The sequence below is a fragment of the Symphalangus syndactylus genome, chromosome 15 (assembly GCF_028878055.3).
Source record: "Symphalangus syndactylus isolate Jambi chromosome 15, NHGRI_mSymSyn1-v2.1_pri, whole genome shotgun sequence".
Taxonomy (NCBI): Eukaryota; Metazoa; Chordata; class Mammalia; order Primates; family Hylobatidae; genus Symphalangus; species Symphalangus syndactylus.
Genome location: NC_072437.2, coordinates 63,053,248 through 63,073,570, shown reverse-complemented (window position 1 = coordinate 63,073,570; position 20,323 = coordinate 63,053,248). Strand labels below are relative to the sequence as shown.

At 34.8% G+C, this 20,323-nt stretch overlaps 1 long non-coding RNA gene across 1 annotated transcript in view; it reads left to right on the top strand.

Annotated features, from left to right (window-relative positions):
* Positions 1-6,672: 6,672 nt before the first annotated feature.
* LOC134732553 (uncharacterized) overlaps positions 6,673-20,323 on the top strand; it is a 68,420-nt gene continuing 54,769 nt past the window's right edge. Inside the window, exon 1 of the long non-coding RNA XR_010115869.1 lies at positions 6,673-6,794. This is a non-coding gene — a long non-coding RNA (uncharacterized lncRNA). The remainder of the gene's footprint in view (positions 6,795-20,323) is intronic.

Below are 20,323 nucleotides of genomic sequence, written 5' to 3'. Positions count from 1 at the left end.
AAGACAGGGGTACCCACTCTTACCTCTCCTAATCAATATAGTACTGGAAGTCTTGGCCAGAGCAATCAGGCAAGAGAAAGAAATAAAAGGCATCCAAATAGGAAGAGAGGAAGTGAAATTATCTCCTTTTGCAGTTGATATAATTTTAAACATAGAAAACCCCAGAATCTCTGCCCAAAATTAACTACAGCAAAGTTTCAGAATACAAACTCAATGTACAAAAATTAGCGGCATTTCTATATACCAACAACACCCAAGCTGAATGCCAAATCAAGAATGTAATCCCACTGACAATAGTCACAAAAAAGAATAAAATACCTAGGAATACAGCTAACCAGGGAAGTAAAAGATCTAGAAGTCAGTAATGACACAAACAAATGGAAAAACATGCTGTGCTTTTGGATAGAAAGAATCGATACTGTTAAAATGGCCATACTACCCAAAGTGATCTTACGGATTCAGTGCTATTTTTATCAAACTACCAATGACATTCTTTACAGAATCAGAAAAAAAACTAAAATTCATATGGAACCAAAAATGAGCCCAAATAGACAAAGCAATCATAAGCAAAGAGAACAAAGCCAGAGGCATCACATTACCTGATTTCAAACTATACTATAAGGCTACAGTAACCCAAACAGCTTGGTACTGTTACAAAAACAGACACATAGATCCATGGAACAGAATACAGAACCCAGAAATAAAGCCACATGTGTAAAGCCATCTGATCTTCGACAAAGTCGATAAAAATAAGCAATAGAGAAAGGACCCCCTATTCAATAAATGATGCTGGGATAGCTGGCTAGCTATATGCAGAAGATGGAAACTGGACCCCTTGCATACACCACATACAAAAATAAACTCCATATGGATTAAAAACATAAGAAGCATTAAAAACCCTTGAAGAAAACCTAGGAAATATCACTCTGAACATAGGCCCTGGCAAAGATTTCCTGACGAAGACTCCAAAAGCATGAGCAACACAAAAATTGACAAATGATATCTAATTAAACTAAAGAGCTTCTGCACATTAAAAGAAACTATCAACAGAGTAAACAGACAACCCACAGAACGGGAGAAAAAATTTTAAACTATGCATCCAACAAAGATCTAATATCCAGAACCTATGAGAAAATTAAATTAACAAGCAAAAACCAAACAACTCTATTAAAAAGCGGACACAAGACATGAATACACACTTTCCAAAAGAAGACATACATGTGGTCAACAAGCATATGATAAAATACTCAACATCACTAATTAGAGAAATGCAAATCAAAACCACAATAAGATACCATCTCACACCAGTCAGAATGGCTATCATTACAAAGTCAAAAGTTCACAGATGCTGGCAAGGTTAAGGAGAAAAGGAAACGCTTATACACTGATGGTGGGAATGTAAATTATTTCACCCCCTGTGGAAAGCAGTTTGGTAAATTTTCAAAGAACTTAAAACAGAACTACCATTTGACCCAGCTATTTTATTATTATGTACCCAAAAAATATAAATCATTCTATGGTAAAAACACATGCACTTGTATGCTCATCACAGCACTATTTACAATAGCAAAGACACAGGCATCTAGATGCTCATTAATTACAGACCAGATAAAGAAAATATTGTACATATATACCATGGAATACTACACAGCCATAAAAAAGAACAAAATCTTGTCCTTTTCAGCAACATGGACAGAGCTGGAGGCCATTATCCTGAGCCAAATAACACAAGAACAGAAAACCAAATACCATATGTTTTCACTTGTAAGTAGAAGTTAAACACTGAGTACTCATGGACACAGGAGACAATAAACACCAGGGCCACGCTAGGGGTGGATGTTGGGAGAAGGGTGAGGATCAAAAAATTACCTGATACTATGCTTATTACCTGTACACCAAATGATCTACACCAAACCCCTATGACATACAACTTACCTATATAACAGATCTGCACATGTACCCCTGAAACTAAAATCAGAGTTTAAAAAAAGAACAAAACAAAAACCAACATATTTCCTGGTTATTTTCATTGATTAGATATAAAATCATTAAAAACTTAATAGCAATTAACACCCTTAGTGAACAAATTGTGGTTGCTGAATATTGTTTACCATGCAATAAACTAAAGCTTTTTAAAGAAAGGGTTGATTCCAGATCTGTGGAAGAAAATATGCATAATAAGCTTCAGATATGTTGCTGCAACTAAAAGCAAAGAAGCTAATATTCTGGTGTTATGTGTAAGAGACATAGGAACTAACATGAGGGACCTAAAGATAAAATAATTTGAGCATCAAAAAGATTAATAAATGTAACGGATTGAAATACATCAAATATGTAAAACATCAATGAGTTTATAATGATACTCCCATTTGTTGATTGTTAAGGCACCAACTCATTATTTTAAAAATGGATGAATTAAGAGAAAGAAGCATTTATCATGCTCTTCCTTTATAGACTGTATTTAATATATCCAAGTAGTTGGTCTGGGAAATTTCTTCTTTCACATCCAAGGAGTATGTCTGAAAAATTTCTTCATCAATAATTTCTTATAGCTATTAAATGCAGAAGAAATAAGAGAATTAGAGTACCATTTTGCCATACCTCAGGAAATCATGAGCCATGTTCAGCCATGGCTGGCTGTTAAAACCATTAGTTGAAAGTTTGAAGTGGACCTTATAATAGATGAATCAGGTGACAGTGGGAAGGCAGATGGTATTAGTAGATCAATCAGGCTGACACTTGAAATCACTGATTAATTTTAGCATCACAAAATAATAAGATGATCATTTAGCCTTGTGACTTAAGATAATAAGAAGTACATAACACTATGCAGGATAATTTTATCAACACAAAGGCAAAAAATAGCCCCTATATCTATTTTAGTCTTTGTAGCTAACTATCAATTTAAAGCACATTTGATGAATAAGGAAACATAATGAACAGTAACTTCAGAACGTGATTACCAAATTTCAAAATATGAAATATTTCAACAAATGAAAATGACACAGATTTTCAAAAAATAAATGGCAAAAATTAAAATAGAAGAGAGCAACTATTATAAAGTCTTATGAGATGAGACGTATATCGTGAATGCAAGTGTGTACCTTGTTTCATCCCTAAATCAAGTGAAGAAAAATAGATAGACATTTTTGAGACAAATGCAAACTGAGCATGACCTGGTTATTTGGTTCATAAAACTGTTAAAACGTTGTTAATATTGTTGAGTGTGATTACATTTTTGTTTATTTAAGTCTACCTGTTAAAGATACTTACAAAAGTAATTTTCTGTGAAATGATAAATGTGCCCTTTTAGAGCTTTCTTTAAATAGCCCAGAAAACCCCAGAAACAACAACAAATGAGGGATTGAGAAACGAATAAAAAAAACAGCAAAAGCTTCAAGCCAGGGAATGGAATAACAGAATAAAATTTATTACTCATTCTTCTTTTGATAATTTTTCATAATAATGTAATACAAAACAAAATCTAAATAAACAATACAAGTGATCCTCAGACAAACACAGATTCATGGCACAGGAGATAACCTTAACATTTTCTAATTAGTTTCCTCAGACAGATGCCCAAAGGTATTTTATCTGTAAAAGAATTGCTAGAAGTCAGGGGAAACACCATGAATGCAGGAATAATTGATTTAATAGGAAGCTTGAAAGATAAAATTAAGAAAAGTAAGAACACAATGCAAAAAGAAAACAACAGAAAACATGAAGTTAAGATCACAGAGGTCAAAATCCAGGAGTTATATCTACCAAGTGCAACAAACATTATTGGTGGCCCACCCAAAAACCTGCTCGATTATTTTCATCTAATTAATCGAAAAAATAGTAGAAGGAATTGGTTGGCTCAATAAGAGGTTTTTAAGTTGTTGACAAAGGGCAAAGTAGCATACATGAAGAAAGAACCAGATGTAGATATAGACAGATAACAGTTTAGAACACCAAGGATAAAGATAGAATCACAAATTATTATGAAAAGAAAATTTAAAAGTTTACCTATAAAATTTTGAGGGTCAGATTTACTTTCGACCTTTTATTCATAACACAGAATGCTATGAGAAACAGGACTGATGCCTTCAAATATGAGAAAAAAATAATTTTCAATCTAGAATTCTATCTCTGGTCAAATCATCATTCAAATTCAAGAACACAATTAAGGTTTTCTTACACATAGAGATCCTGAAGAATGTTACTTCCTCTGAATTCTTGATTTTAAAATGTGAAAATATATTTCAAGGAAATGAAAAAAAAATCAAGAAAGTGTGAAAATGGACCAATAACAAGAAATTCTAAGGTGACAGCCATATAGCTAGAAATGACTAGAAAAAAATTCCAAATTCGTGTGGAGAATCAAAGCATTCTAAGAAAATTATCTCCAAGGATCATGATTAAGACCTGGGGTGAAACCTATGACATATTGAAAGAGGCATATTTTCCTCACTCAATAACCACACACGCACACACACACACACACACACACTATTTTCCTCACTCAACAACCACACACACACACACACACACACTTTCCAGACAGAAACCATAACAATAAGTAAAGAGTCTGAATATGAAGCAAAAGCAAATGTGTTATTACTTTAAGGAATTGTTGAAATGCAGAGAAAGATCATTTGTGCCAGGTATCCCCATTTGTACCCCTTCCCCAAATTGATCTTTTTTCTGTTTTTTTTTCTTTTCTCTATCCTGTTCTGTAATACAGAAAGCCAACCTCATGTATTGCATTATCTGGGCTTTTGCTGATTAACTTCCAGCTGAATTTAGTTAAGAGACACCAGCAGGACATGAAGACAGGAGAAAGGGTGGGGGCTTTTCTTTTTTCCCCATTCTCAATTCCATGGGCTATAACTTCTGGAAGAAGCTACCCCTCCCACAAAAATAGTTCCAGTCAGGCTGCTCCTTCTCCACAGCTCCAGCTAATATTACTAATGTTACCACTTAAGCAACACTATTTCCATCCATTGCCCCTCCAAGACTAGAATGGGAACAGCTTCCCAATAGTCTCTGGGAACTTCAACATTATTTGTTGCTTCCCTTAACCTAGTTCACAATTCTCTAGATCATATCTTCATTAAATATTCTTTATTTATCTTACTTAAGTTTGCTTCTTGTTTGACCGTTGAATAGTACAAAGGTTAGTATCAAGGGTGGCCCCAAGAAAGAGTTCTTCAAGATAAAACTTTGGCCCTGAATTACTCATGTATTTTATGCACCCTCAGTGACTTCCTTGCTGAAGAAAAAAATGGCTCGCCGGTATCTTTGACATGTAGGATCCCAGTTATTCAAATTATCACCACTGGTGGGGAGGATGGGGTCACACTTAGAGGGCAAGACTTTGGTTGACCAAGTTGCATATATTTGCTGTAACATTGAAACTATTACAAGCAGGTAGGATGCACTAGCTCTTTTTGACTGTTAGAGCACTAGCTCTTTCTGTTAGAAAGAAATTTAAAATAATTTTAACATCTTACACTCCAAATCTAAGACAAAGGTAGAGAAGCAAATGTCTTCTATGTCAGTATTAAAAGAAAAAAATATTTCCTTCCTTTTAGAACAGGTAGACAGACATGGCTGAAGATAAAATCCCAAACATAATTTTGAGTGTCATGAAATTATAATGCCAATTAAAGGCACACCTCACTGAAGTTAACATGCTAAAGTTAAGATACTGATTTTGAAAGATTAGTATCCTCAGATTTATAGTTGAGACATTTGGTTAGAAACAGATTAAATTTAATTTCCAAATCATCTTTAAAATTCTATGCATATGGAAGCAATCTCTCATTCCCTTTCTGAAGAAACATGCACACTCCAGCATAAAGATATTTCAAGGATTTCATCAGGAGCATTGACTCACAATGTGAGTGCCCATTCTACTCAAGACATATTTTATCACTTCTCTTTGCCTCAGAAGTCCTAGTGAAAGCTAATTCCATCATGGCCCAGAGTGAAAACTGCAGTGTTAGTTCTGAGAGGATGTAGAGTACACTAAGAATTGCGGGATCTAGACAGATTGCAGGATTCTAGTGTGGAAATGGGTTTTATAGGGATTTGATCCAGAAAGATTAAATATGAGATTGGGTCATGTAATCAGTTGAGACTTGGGATTTACTGTGTAAGCATGTGGGAATGATTCTAAAACCTGTTTGATTAGGTTCTTGAAGCTTAAATTCAAAAGTAGCCCAACAGTTAATGAGCTTGAGATGCCAGAACTTCCTTAGAAAGGAATATTAATCCCTCAGCGAAGGACCAGAAAAATCCTTGGAAATCTTTGAGGTGGCTGATTTATTTAAGATGAAGTGGAGAGATGATGCCTTGGAACTGATTTCCATCAGCCCCTGAAACAGCAATGGGCAGGAAGAATTACTTAGTGAAAGGGGCCGGGCGGAGACCAAACTACACCGGTCGCGGTCAAGAGATCTTTATTGTAGATATCGAGCGGCACCACGCAAGGAGAAGGAAGAGAAGAGAGAGAGGGCTGCTGGTGTGCTGGGTTTTATATCCCTTGGGCCTACGTGGATTGGGCTAGGGGCAGGCCCAAGGGAAGGCGGGAGATGCTTCTTTCTGATTGGCCCTTCTTTGGCGGGTTCAGACAGTGCCCGGTCAAGGAGGGGAGAAGAACCCGGAACTGGCCCCATCTTAAGGTACGGCGCCATTTAAGGTACCCCATGTTACCTAACACTTAAGAAATTATCAGTTGGGCCACAGTTACCTCTGTAGGCCAAAGCGGCAGAAAGGCAACTGGAGTGTTCTGGCAATCAGGTTTACAGGTCAGTGGCTAAATTATTAGTCTCTAGGAATCAGAAATTCAGGGCCTCCTTTGCAGCTGCCAAATATAAGATGTTTCACAAAGGCCTTGATTGAGATGATGGCCATTCTCGGTAATAATGTGTGAAATTAAAACACTATCTCATTCATAAGCATTATACTGTCAACGTTTTGAAATTATGCAATTTCAAGCTTTAGTAAATTTGTGGAAGGGAGTTGTACACTCTCACATATTGACAATTGAAACATAAATCTGTATCATATATTTAAAGGAGCAATGTGATAACATTTCTATAGGTTAAAGATATATCTAAAGTTAAAGATATATATATATATACACACACATATATATAAATACTTGTGGATATGAGCAGAATTTTATAGCAGCCAACAAATAAAAGGAAATAAGTATCTATGTCTGTTTGGATAAACAATTATTATGTATCAAGTCTAACAAGTTTATACAGCAATTGAACTGAAAAATGCAAAGTCTACATGTTTCATGGTAAACTAATAACAACATGCTTACTTTTTTTAGTAAAACCCGGATTTTTAAATTATACGGAAGATATTACATGCATGTACATTTTAAGAAGTAAAAGCACTAATGATTGTTTATCCATACTTGTATTTGTACTAAAAGTATAAAATACATGGATGGGGCTGATAAACATCAACTGCAGGACAGTTCCTTTGTCTGGGTAGGCAGAGAGGCAGTAGAAGTTGGGAGATGGATTCAAATGTTATCAATAACTTTTTCTTTAAGAATCGTCAGAAGTAAATAAAAATTTAATGTTTGGTGAATCTAGTTAGTAGTAAATGGATGTCTTTTATGTCTGTTGTTTCATGTGTCCTACTTTTTTCCTTTCAACCAAAGTCACCCTATTTCCATTCTCTTTACTCACCCCTATACCACTGATGCAGCCTCTTAATTGATAATGTGCTGCTTATTCCTTTCTCTCTCACCCATCCAAAAACATATCACCAAATTTTCATTTAGGAGGATAAACCATTTCCTTTTATGGTCTAATACAAAATATTGGTGGTAGCACTCGTGATTTTTGTTTTTGTTGTTGTTGTTGTCGAGACAGAGTTTCTCTCTGTCGCCCAGGCTGGAGTGCAGTGGCGCGATCTGGGCTCCCTGCAAGCTCCGCCTCCAGGGTTCACGTCATTCTCCTGCCTCAGCCTACTGAGTAGGTGGGAGTACAGGCGCCCGCCACCACGCCCGGCTAATTTTTTTTTTTATTTTTTTAGTAGAGACGGGGTTTCACCGAGTTAACCAGGATAGTCTCTATCTCCTGACCTCGTGATCCGCCCGCCTGGGCCTCCCAAAGTGCTGGGATTACAGGCGTGAGAAACCGCAGCCGGCCAGCACTCGTGATTTTAAAAGAGAAATCTGATCTATAATTAGTATTTTTAAAATATTTCCTTGTTTCAACAGAGCATTTATTAAGAAGACAACTAGTATTGAAAAGAATCTTGAAAACATAGGCTTGTATCTCCTTCATAAGTTCTATGAATATCTTCATTTCTACTTAAATCTCTATGATTTGAGACTGGGGAGGAAGAAAAAGGTCAGGAAGAAAGAGTATGGTGTCTGGGATGTGTGTGTATGTGTGTGTGTGTTTATTCAAGACAGAAACTTAAAGCAAATTGGGTCTTGTCCACTAGAAAAGCAGACAGCAGTTCTTTGAGTTAAAGTTAACTTTGGGTAATGAGATCAAAGTATTTTCTCAACCTCATAATATGACGTAGTGAGTAGTCTATCTTCTGGTTAAAAACCTACCTGTGATTTTTTTAGCCTTGACCATAGGCAATGACAAAGGCTTTGGCAGGCTTCATAAGAGGAAGCTGGCCTCCCAACACCAGCCTTGAGGTACAGCCAGGGCATTGCAGTCTCTGAAGGGAGTTACAGTCAAGGACTTGTGCCCTTTCCTACCATGCTCTTTACACATACCCACATTCCTAGATCTTTTTATCTGAAACCTAACACCTAGGTCAGCTTCAGGCCCATCTACTGAGGCCTCCATATCAACAGGAAGGAGGGGAAAACTTTAAAGGCACTTTCCCCGTTTTCACTCATTACGCAGTAATTTTCCAATCCTTACTCCCCCACCCTCAACTAGAGGGTCTATAAAACTGTCAGAGCCTTTGTTTTTTGTCTCCCTCAACACTTAGAAAGACACCATGTCTGTGCTGATCTTCCTGACTTTCCCCTGGTGTGCCTTTCCATGGGGCAAAATTGAGTAGAGGGAGTCTGCATTATCCTCAGTTTTAGCCTCTTGCTTATACCACAGCAATGAGTGAGTAAAGGCTTAACTATTTTATCTTTTGGCTTGTTGCTTTAATCGGCTTCTCTGTCACCTGACAGCTCAGCATGCTATCTCTCTCTCTTTCTCTCTCTGCCTCTCTCCCCCGCCACAAACACACCCACAGACACACACACACACACACACACACACAGCTCAGCTGAGCTCCTGACACATAGAGGTCAGTAGGACAAAAGGGAGGAGCATCTATTATCCTCATCGTCAGGGCCTCCCTCCTCATTTTTCTTCTTTGCACTCAGTCCCCTTAAGATAACATTCATATTGTTTTCTATTATTTCCTCACAGTATTAACCTGTGGGCTCTTTCTTAAATCTCCAGTTTGCAGGATAAACTTTGGAATATTTTAATCAAGTTCCCTTTCTTCTGCCATTTTATATTATTTACAAAAATTTCTGTATATTTTATTTTCTGTATCTTCTAACAAGTGTACAAATTTGTGCCTTCCTGAAAAATAATCCCCAACCATAATCAATAATACCCTTATAGTCCAAAACCTGAAATGGAATCCTTAGGTGATTTCGTGCATGGGAAAACAGGTCCCTGAATAATGGGGATTTTCCCAAGAAAATGTTATTCATTATATTTGTGGATTTCCTATAGAATTAACTGAAAACTTCTCTACCTAAAATTTAAGGAATGCTATCATGTGATCCCATTCTGCCTTGTAAGTTTTTCCTTATAATTGTGCATTACATGTAATTTAGGCTTCAGCAAAACATTTACAACTGTACTCTATTTTTTTCCAATGTTTAACCAACTGAATTATAACTGAACGTTAGGACATGACTCAAAGATCTTCTTTCAATACATGTTTTTCCTTTCAGCATGAAATCTCACAAAATATGTTTATGTTTTATATTTATCATCTAAATTGTGCCTGTTATTTTGGTGTTTATTAAATTCTCTGTACCGGATTTTAATATCCATTATGACAGAAACTGGATCTTGCTTTTCTACTCCCTGTATAGTCAAACACAATGCAGGTGTTCAGCATATATTTTTTGAGGTGCAAAGGAAGTACTAATGATAAAGGAAGTATCGTTTCAAGTGGAAAAATTAACAATACTATATCTCAAATGGCATTTTTTTGCATAACATGGCTTAAGTTTTGTAGGTAAAGGGAGATTGTTATAATAAATAGCTTATGAAATATTAGGGAAAATCCAAACTATGAAACGCAGAATTCCAAAATGAATTAATACACAAATTAAAGCTCATAGTTAAATCTAGTGATTACTATTTGTATTTGGTCAAAATGGAAGAAAATGTTTTCAATATGTTTTATGGATTAAACATATGTAATCACTATTATATACAAGACACTTATATTGTTATAATTTTTCTTTAATCAAATGCACCTTTGTTCTCAGATGGCTTGTTTTTGAAAAGTCAAATATTGAATGAAGATATAGGTATCTAGGATCTTAGAACTCTGGCAGATGGTAGGTAATTTATGATTGTATGGATGGGTGACCATTTGTCAGAGTAATGATACTCTGTAAAATCACAACATGAAAAAAACTGAAGGGAGGTAGTGGATGCATTAGAGAATAAAAGCTTTTATAACTGCTATTCTCTAACAGTGCATGGAAAAAAAAGAATTTGAGCATGAACATGGCATTTTGGCTGTCTCTAGGTTAGGCACCAAAAGGACTTCTGCGGAGTATGAAGATTAGCCTGAAAATAGATATGGTCTGGTTCAAGGGTTTCCAATTCTGTTTTCAATGGCTTTGTTCTTTCCAGTTCTCTCTTATCTGGTCCAGCTGTTCTCTGCCTTCCTTCTTTGTTCTTGGCTCCTCCCCCAATTAGAGAGAGGTCATTGGATAACAGGCAACTTGGGTAAATCAGTATGGATCCTTTATGGTTTCCCAGGAAACCTTTCATGTCCTCTGATTTCAGGAAAAACTTTTCTGTGGAGTATTTTAAAAGATAATTTGAAGTCTGTTTTCTCATGTCTGAAGTCTGAGACTTTTACAACAGTCTCTCAAAGTAAAGTTTCATTAAGTGTTAGGTATTAAGACATTAGTTAATAGTCTTGAAGAAATGCATTAATAGCATTCCACAAGAGCTAAGTATGTAGATTTGTATAAGAAGGAAGGCATTAACAGGAGCAAAACTAATTTACACATTCTTATATAGAATCAAGTTGAGAGTAGAGCAATCTTTCACACAGCAAGAAACATTTATTAAAATGGCATATAGAATTTTACTTACCAGTAAATAGCAACATATTCATTCTCCCACGTGTTTTCAACCTTACTTCAAAACATCTTTCAGATCTACACCAACTTAACAGGAAACAATAATTATTGTTCACAATTTCTATGCTTTTTCATACTCAGAAATAAAGCTAAATAGAAACTTCATGGATTAATTTGGTAAGTATACTCTTAATCCCACAAAGCTATAACTCTTAGTGGATAAGTTATTATTTTGTATATTCTTCTCATATTTGAAATACTCCATTTTATTTAAAGGCATATGTTATGCCTCAAGTGTCTGAGACATATCAAACAATATTTTCCTGAAAATAAATACATAATATGCAAATGATAAAATGGAATTTAATTCAGCTTGTGTGTTCTATGCTAGTGGAGTCATTAGGCATATGAAATAGAGAACTCATTCTCAATGTTTAAGGACTTTCAATCTAGTTAGGAAGACAATTCATATAGTTGAGAAACAATTATTTTAAATTTTGCTTAATCAATCAATGCAGTATTGGAGAAAAATCTCGGGGTCTTACTACTCTGATGATAGTTTCTTTCGGCGTGCAGAAGCACTTTAGTTTAATTAGATCCCATTTGTCAATTTTGGCTTTTGTTGGCATTGCTTTTGGTGTTTTACACATGAAGTTTTTGCCCATGCCTATGTCCTGAATGGTATTGCCCAGGTTTTCTTCTAGGATTTTTATGATCCTAGGTCTTACATTTAAGTCTTTGATCCCTCTTGAGTTGATTTTTTTGTAAGATGTAAGGAAGGGATCCAGTTTCAGTTTCTCCATATGGCTAGCCAGTTTTCCCAACACCATTTATTAAATAGGGAATCTATTCCCCATTGCTTGTGTGTGTCAGGTTTGTCAAAGATCAGATGGTTGTAGATGTGTGGTATTATTTCTGAGGCCTCTGTTCTGTTCCATTATTGTATATATCTGTTTTGGTACCAGTACCATGCTGTAAAGCTGGAGCCATCACACTACCTGACGACTTGTTTTAAAGTTAAATACACTTAGGAAATCCAAAATTCCATTTTCTATGTATCTACCTAGCAGAAATGAATACATCTATCCACACACAGAAAATATATAAATGTTTATAGCAGCATTATTTACAACACATAAACAAAAAGTGTAAACAACCCATATTTTCATCAACAGACAAAAAGATAAACAAAATGAAATATATGCATAAAGATACTAGCTGGCAAGGTGTGTTTAAAAATTAAATGATAAAATCAAGCTTTTATATAATAGTTTTACAAGTTCACAAGTTTTGATTAAGAATAAATGTAGAGTTGTATTTTGGTTCAAATTAAATTTCATTAAGTCAGGATCAGAGAGAATAAACTTAACTCCAAATCATTTGAAAACTACATTAAACCTGGAAATTATGTAACAGGAACAATGAAAGTCATAGCAGATGATTATTAGAAACTAATAAATTTTATTAAAGAAATATATTTCTTAAAGTAGATAAACATTTTAAAGGTTAAAAAAGTTATTATTTAGAAGAGAAGTCACCTAATTTCAGAATTGTTTTATTAAAAAAAACGAGGATCAATTGCTTGATGTTAGAGAAAGGCAAAGTTCAGTTCAGTATGAAGAAGAATTTTCTGTCGATTTGTACTAGCTAGACAACAGAATAAAGTGTTCAAGAAAAAGCAATGTAAGAAATGATAAAGAAGAAATTCCTCACTGGGTTTTATTAAGATCTATCCAGGTACTATATATTATTTTATAATTTGATTTTTATTATGCATTTTATGTACTTCTAAATACAAACCTGCAAACACCTAAATAAGATACTGACAGTGCAAGCTTATAAATATCTTGTATTTAGATCTCTTCATTATTATTATTAACATTAATTTCGGTATCAGGGTCCATAGAATGATACCTGCAGGAGATGGTAAGATATTTAATAGTATTTGCAGTACACAGACTGATCTCTAATTGATGGTGCACCTCTCTTATCTCGTACTTCTTTATTATAGCTCAATGTGTTAAGCTATCAGGAAAGCTTCTAATCTGCTGTCAGATGCAACAAGCCAGACAACCAATCTTGCTAAATCAATAAACTTAACTATGCATGCAGTTCTGAGTCAGTAGTTTCCCATCTGAGTGAGGTCAATCAAAGTGAGCAAACTTTAGGACAGGAACTTGATAAGCTAAGCTACTTTTGTACATATTTGTGATTGTGATCTAAATCAGATGTCATGCAAAAGCTTTTATAGATGTTGACTGATAATGATGGAAGAAGAGAAATTCTCATAAAGTGTGTGTTTGTATTGGACTTAAAAATAATTGCAATTTTCATTTTGATCTGTTTCATTTGGTGGAGTGGAATGAGAAAGGTATTTTAAGCAAGTAGAAAACAATTGATAAGAGGAAAGAAGAAACAGAGAAGAAAGTAGAAAGATTATTTAAGTAGGAAAAAAGACAAGATAGATTAGGTGATGAGTTCAAATTATTGGAAGCCTTTTTGTACGAGGTGGAACAAAAGTTTGAGCAACATTAATACATGTAGAAGTTTTTCAAGTCATATGTACGCAAATACATAAACACCGTTTTCATTCTTCTTCTTGTGTTTCCCATTTAACAAGATAATATGCAAGTGAAGCTAAACATTTTTAATATTCAAAATTGAAATCAACAGTCCAGCCATTATTATTAACTTCCAAATGTGCTCATACTAGTGGTGTAACCTGGTTATAGGAGTATTTCTCTTGAATAATTAGAGTCTTCTTAACTCATTTACATGTAGTGAGAAAGCATCATTTACATTTACTTAAGATCACTTTTCTTTTTTTCTCCTTCTGAAATGAAAATCAATCATGCACAATTAATAAAAATATTGGCTCAAAGTGCATGGCAATATTTGGTTATCAGGTAATTAAATACTTCAGAATGTGCACATATTAATATTTTGGTCAAAATAAAAGAGGCATCATCTAAATACACCTTATTCAATAACTGGGTTTCAAGAAACCAGTTTCAGAAATACTTCTTACTTAAGTGAGAGGATCAATAGTGTTGAGATGTTTTTCTTTCTCAATTGCTAAGCTCTCTTTGATGCTGGAGACTTCTCAGATCTTTTGTTTTGCTGAAAGAGGTAATAAACTAAGCAAAGTACCAGAGTTTCTGCAAAGGTTTCTTCAATTTCCATTGCTCCAGGCAATCCACAAGAGAAACTATAGTATGTGAAGGCAAGGAACAAGCAAGAGAGAAACAAAAGTTTTGGGGAGTCAAGAGAGAATGAGAAGGGCATTCATCTTTTAAATATTGAGAGAGAAAGACAGTTTTTTGTGTGTTTGTTTTGTTTTGTTTTGTTTTGTTTTGAGACGGAGTCTGTGTCGGCCAGGCTGAAGTGCAGTGGCATGATGTTGGCTCACTGCAATCTCCGCCTCCCGGATTGAAGCGATTCTCCTGCCTCAGTTACCGGAGTAGCTGGGACTACAGGTGTCCGCCACCATGCCCAGCTAATTTTTTGTATTTTTTTAGTAGAGACGGGGTTTCACTGTGTTAGCCAGGATGGTCTCGATCTCCTGACCTCGGGATCTGCCCACCTCGGCCTCCCAAAGTGCTGGGATTACAGGCGTGAGAAGGACTGTTTTAAGCACTACTGCAGGGCTTATATATTTAATTAAATTCCTTTGTTTGTTGGTTGGTTTTAAAAGGTTTTAGTTTATTTTTTACTTTTTGTTTTTTTCCTTTTGGGGAGTTTGACTTGGGTCTTAAAATTTGACATGATAATGAAAGACTTATAGAAGCCCAGTTTTACACAGGTTATATATATATTTTTTGATTATATAAACTGTGACCTACGTCTGTTTCTTCAATTACAAATAAACGTCTTTACTTAGCTTATGTTGTCCTTGGTGTCCCACAAATTGCCTTCCACCCCATTGCTCAGGTGTCAGATCCACATTTTTGTGCACTCATCTGACTGTGGTTCTCTTACTCTCATTTCATACAGGACACTCAGCAGGTACTAGGACTTATTACACTGTTCTAGTAAATATAAATACCTTATTGTGACATCTTCACTGCTTTTTTAAAGTTACCATTCCATCCTGATTTACTATCTGTTTCATGTCTTTCTGTGTCACAAGAAACACCATTTGTCATCTAAAGTCTCTCTTTTACCTTAAGCTAAAGCCACAAGCAATACCATATATGATAACATTTTTCCTTCTCCTTAAGCCCAAATCATAACATTTCCTAACCACAGACATATGCATACCAATATCACCTCAATGACATTTAAAATACCTAGTGTTCAGAGTTTATGCTTCATTCATTTTTGTGATTTACACCACAGCTAGTTCAGTGCATGGTAAATAGAAATGCTCAATTGCTACTTATTTAGTTAAAAAAGTGAAACTTTTCTACGTTGGATGAAATAATAATATAATAATAGGCTTTTTTGCATTATGCACTATTAATATCTCTGTTTAGTCTCCTCATAAGGGATTTTTTTCAGTAGCTTATGATATTACATATCCAATTTTAAAATATTTAAAATTTCCAGAATTTTAACTGGAATCTTATAGCAAAGACTTTTAAAATCCACTCTTATTCTTATAACAAAACAGTTAAAAAAAGAAAAGAAAACCTTTATATTCAAAAGTAAATAGTGGCCAAAAGTGGTGACTCATGCCTGTAATCCCAGCATTTTGGGAGGTTGAGACAGGTGGATCAGTTGAGGTCAGGAGTTCAAGACCAGCCTGCCCAACATGGTGAAACCCTGTCTCTAGTAAAAATACAAAAATTAGCTGGTTGTGCTGGTGCACACCTGTAATCCCAGCTACTCAGGAGGCTAAAGCAGGAGAATCGCTTGAACCCAGGAGGCGGAGGTTGCAGTGAGCCCAAGATTGCTTCACTGTACTCCAGCCTGGGTGATAGAGCAAGTCTCCTTCTAAATAAATAAATAAATACTGTCAGATTGTAAAACATATCTGCTAACCCTGTGAAAACTGCACAAAGCACAGGTCACTATCAAAGGGCTGCAGCTGTTTCCTGAGATCTCAGTTAAATTGCCCTAATCCCTTGACAGAGGCTCTTTGCTCTGGGACACTACCAGGGTTAGAAGAAAAGGAATATAATGACTGTTAGATCTTAACTAAAGGGTCAATGACCAAGGAAGGACATAGGTTATTTGAAAAATTTAGGTGATAGCTACAATATATGTATCCATACATAATGAGTGAGAGACAACAGACACAGACTAGAAGGTTATGTGCCTCCAGCTTACTTGTCAAAATTCCGCTGGTTCTTCAATTCATAGTTAAATCATCCTTAATAACTTAGATTAATCACAAAACAATTCATAGGAGCTGTGCATGGATGTAAGAGAAAAAGGTGGAAATCAACATAAGCAGAAAACAGCTGGAACACAGAATAAAAGAAGAAAGACTCAAAGAAATATAGTGATCTCAAAGAACTTGTCATACTCTTAAATAAATTATAGCTGATGCAGTCCTACTTTTATAAAGTATAAAAAAGATACATGGTTTTACAAAACAGGTAGTCAGTAAAAAGGAGGATTGGAAAGTGAGCCTATCTTCAGAAAGAAAGGATAAATACAAATAGAAATATCAGCACATTTCAGAAATGCTTATTTCATTAAGTATAATAAATAAGCTTTCCAAAAATATCTTAGAAAACTGGTGTACAGAAGGGATAACAAAAGAAAATTGAAAACAATAAAATCAAAATGAATAGATTGAATATAAAATATGTGAAGGGGGAAAGAGATAAATTCATACCTACTATATTCCTGAAAAGGTTTCAAAATACAAGTTTGGAATTTCTTTTTGTTTTTTTAGTAATACTCTTATTTCTGGAAGTATAATTTAGGAATGAGTATCATTTGAAAAACTAAAGTGTCATTTAAATTTTCTGTTAAAATAAAAATATTATTGAACTATAATTTTAAGGATTTTAATTTTCTTTTAAGTGTTAATACAGAGAGATTTTTAGAATCTAGTCTTTGTTTTTTATAGTGCTTATTTTTGGACAGTTGGAGTCTAGATAATTTTAAGCCTTCTTCATTTTCTTTATCACTTGAAAAGTGTGAAGAATTTAACATTTTTTAAACAAATAAGTAGTAATTAATTTAAAATGCAATTGCCATTTTAAAAAGTACTCTCTTAAGAGACAGGCACTTATTTTCTGCTAAGATCTCAAGAATATTTTAAGTTTTTACTGAAACCTTCTAGGTGATTTAGTAGGAGACTTTAAGACTTAAAACTTCTTCTAGTTAGTTGTTGGATCTTCTCATACTTGTACCCTACATTTAAAAAAATTATTAAAGTATTGCTAAACAATTTAAAATCCACAGACTTTTTAATTGTTATTTTTTCCTACATAATAATCTATAATAATAAAGAATAAGAACATATGACTGTATCATATGGAGAAATATATAAAATAAACAAAAACACCAATCCTACTGAAACTATTACAAAAGATCAAAAAGGAGGGAATCCTTCCTAACTCATCCTATGAAACCAGTATTACCCCGATACCAAAACCAGGAAAGACATTAAAAAAAAAAAAAACCGCAGTCCAATATCCTTGATTAATGTAGATGTAAAAATGCTCAACAAAAATCTAGCAAAACAAATCCAACAGCACCAAAAAGATAATTCACCTTAATCAAGTGGCTTTCATCCCAGAGATTCAAGGGTGATTCAACATACACAAGTAAATAAATGTGATTCAATTCACCTCATAAACAGAATTAAAACAAAACCATATGATAATCTTAATATATACAGAAAAAAACATTTGATAAGATCTAGCATCCCCTTTATGATACAAACTCTCAACAAACTAGGCAAGGAAGGAAGTGACCTCAAAATAGTAAAAGCCATACCCAACAAACCCAAAGCCGGCATCCTACTGAATGGGGAAACCATTGAAAGCATTTGCCCTGAAAACTAGAAGAAGTCAAGGATGTCCACTTTGACCACTTCAATTCGACATTAGTTCTGTAAGACTTAGCCAGAGCAATTAAGCAAGAGAAAGAAATGAGGGCATCCAAACTGGAAAAGAGGAAGTCGAACTATCTCTGTTTGCTGATGATGCTTATACAACCCTGAAGACTACTCCAGGAGACTCCTAGGTTTGATAAATGAATTCAGTAAAGTCTCAGCTTTTAAAATCAACGTATACAAATCAATAGCAGTGTTATACACCAAAAACAAGCAAGCTGAGAATCAAATAAAAAACTCAATCACATTTACAATAGCTGCAAAAATAAAATAAAATAGCTAGAAATATATTTAGCTAAGGAGGTGAAAGATCTCTCCAAGGAGAACTACAAAACACTCATGAAAGAAATCATAGATGACACAAACAGAAAAACCTCCCCATGCTCATGAATTGGAAGAATCAATACTGTAAAAATGATCATACTGCCTAAAGCAATCTATTGTCTCAATGCAATTTCCCCATGCTCATGAATTGGAAGAATCAATACTGTAAAAATGATCATACTGCCTAAAGCAATCTATTGTCTCAATGCAATTTCCATCAAAATACCAATGCAATTTTTCACAGAATTAGAAAAAAAAATCCTAAAAAAATCCCAAAACTCATATGGAATCAAGAAAGAGCTCAAATAGCCAAAACAATCCTAAGCAAAAAGAACAAATCTGGAGGTATAACATTACCCGACTTCAAGTAAAACAACAAGGCCAGAGTAACCAAAACAGCATGGTACTGTATAAAAACAAACACATAGACCAATGTAACAGAACAGAGAACTCAGAAATTCAGCCAATACTTACAAGTAGCTGATCTTAAAGCAGATAAAAACATATTCTGGGGAAAAGGACATACTATTCAATAAACATTAGAGGGAAGATTGGATAGCCACATGTACAAGAAAGAAACTGGATCCCTGTCTCTCACCATACACACAAATTAACTCAAGGTGGATGAACAACTTAAATCTAAGACTTGAAACCGTAAAAATTCTGGGAGAAAATCTAGAAAAAACTCTTCTGTACATCAGCCTAGGCAAAGAATTTATGACCAAGACCCCCAAAGCAAATGCAACAACGAAAAAATAAATGGGACCTAATTAAATTAAAAAGCTTCTGAACAGCAAAAGGAATAATCAACAGAGTAAACAGACAACTTAAAGAATGGGAGAAAATATTTGCAAACTCTGAGTCTGACAAAGGATTAATATCTAGAATCTCTAAGGAATTCAAAAAAAAATCAGCAAGAAAAAAAAATAATCCCGTTAGAAAGTGAGCAAATCACATGAACAGACATTTCTCAAAATTAGATATATAAATGGCCAAAACCATATTGGCCAATTTTCAAAAATATATTGAAAAAACGCTCAATATCACTAATCATCAAGGAAATGCAAATTAAAACTGCAATATGTCACCTTACCCCAGCCAGAAGTCATTATTAGAAAATCAAAAAATAATAGACGTGGCTGCAGGTGTGGTGAAAAGGGAACACGTATACGCTGCTCTGCGAAGGTAAATTAGTGGGAATGTAAATTAATACTACGTCTATGGAAAACAGTTTCGAAATTTCACAGAGAACTGAAAGATCTACCACTCAATCCAGCTCTCCGACTACTGGGTAGTGGAAAAGAAGTTAAACAGACACCTGCATGTTTGTGTTTATTTCAGCACAAGTCCAACAGCACATCAGACCTTTACTTTACCATATGGTTCTTGTTCAGGGATTGTGCCAGTGTGTGACGGCTTTTGACAGGCTTATGGAGTCAAAAGTGACTCTATCTTGGAGGCTAATCCAGCATGTTGACTTCTGATTAGCCCAGTCCCATCTATGCCTGCTGACTTTTATTTTATTTCCTGTCCTCAGTATAAGAGCATGTGAACTTTGATGTTATGGGACAAGTTACAGACTATGACACATAAAGTATTTTGCCTGTTCTAGCATTGCCTTTAATTGTCTCTATAGAGCAGATACACACTTTCTCTATGGC